The following is a 1,342-nucleotide window of genomic DNA, read 5'->3' on the forward strand; positions in this document are numbered from 1 at the left end:
GAAGACTTGCAGTATTGCATTCTCTGGCTCATTCATCTTCTGAGAAATGTTCTAATTAAAAAATAATCTGTGGCCAGGTGGTGGTGGCACACACCTTTAATCCCAGCACTTGGGAAGCAGAGGCAGGTGGATTTCTGAGTTCGAGGCCAGCCAGGTCTACAGAGTGAGTAACAGGACAGTCAGGGCTACACAGAGAAACCCTGTCTCGAAAAACCAAAATAAATAAATAAATAAATAAATAAATAAATAAAATAATCTGTGTATTTGTCAATGATGGCACACACCTTTAATCCCAGCACTCAGGAGGCAGAGGCCGGTGGATTTTTGTGGGTTTTTTTGAGGCCAACCTGATCTACAGAGTGAGTTCCAGGACAGCCGGGGGCCACACAGAGAAATCCTCTCTTGAAAAACAAAAACAAACAAAAAGTTGTGAAAATAATCATAATTTTAGTGAGATGTCAACACTTGGCAGCTGCTCTTGGCTTTGAGACAGCTGCCACTCTGGAGCCGATGCTGGCCTGTAGTTTGAAATCCTCTTGCCCCGGCTTCAGAAGTGTGAGGTTTCAGGTCTTGCCTTCTCTGAGTCTCAGTATGATTTTTAAAAGCCAAAGTTTTAAAGGTTGAACTTGACCACAGTGGACTAGCCAAGTAATTGAGTATATAGTCATGTACCTGAGTGTTCCGAAGGTATTTAAAATTACAGTGTAGGAGACTGTTTAATGATACAGAAGTGTTCCTGTGTAATGCTAGTGAAAAAGACAAGGCGCTTACCTAAAGTTCACTGAGTGCTGACTTCTTAAGTGTTGAATTTATTGTTTTTTATGACTTATATTTATGTAAGGTTACTTTGACAGTAGTAATTCTTGATAAATTTAGACAGACATTTTGTCCATAAAATGTTTCCTGAAATTATTGGTGTTATGGCATGACTGTAACCCAAGTTGTTTAAGTACTTTACGATGCCGTTGTCTGGATCCAGAACCAATCTCAAAATAGCAAAGTTGCTTTGTGGCTTTATTTTTGTTCTTAGCACAGATCTTCTATTTCTTACATTCTTGGATTTAAGCTTCCTCCTAACCATTCCTCTTGACCCTCTTCCACTTATTGGAGGTTATTGAAAAAAGAATAGCTAAGAAGCGGCCAGACATGGTGGTCCCCATACCTTTAATCCCAGCTCCTGGGAGGCGGAGCAGAAGGATTTCTGTGAGTTCCATGACAGCCTGGTCTACATAGAGATCCTGTCCCCAAAAAAGTGCTTTGGCTAGTTATTGCTCTGGCATTTCTTTCTGTTTTGCTTGTTTGTTTGTTTGTTTAGTTGTTTGTTTGTTTAGTTGTTTGTTTG

The sequence above is a fragment of the Grammomys surdaster genome, unplaced genomic scaffold (genome assembly GCF_004785775.1).
Source record: "Grammomys surdaster isolate TR1022 unplaced genomic scaffold, NIH_TR_1.0 124777, whole genome shotgun sequence".
Classification (NCBI taxonomy): domain Eukaryota; kingdom Metazoa; phylum Chordata; class Mammalia; order Rodentia; family Muridae; genus Grammomys; species Grammomys surdaster.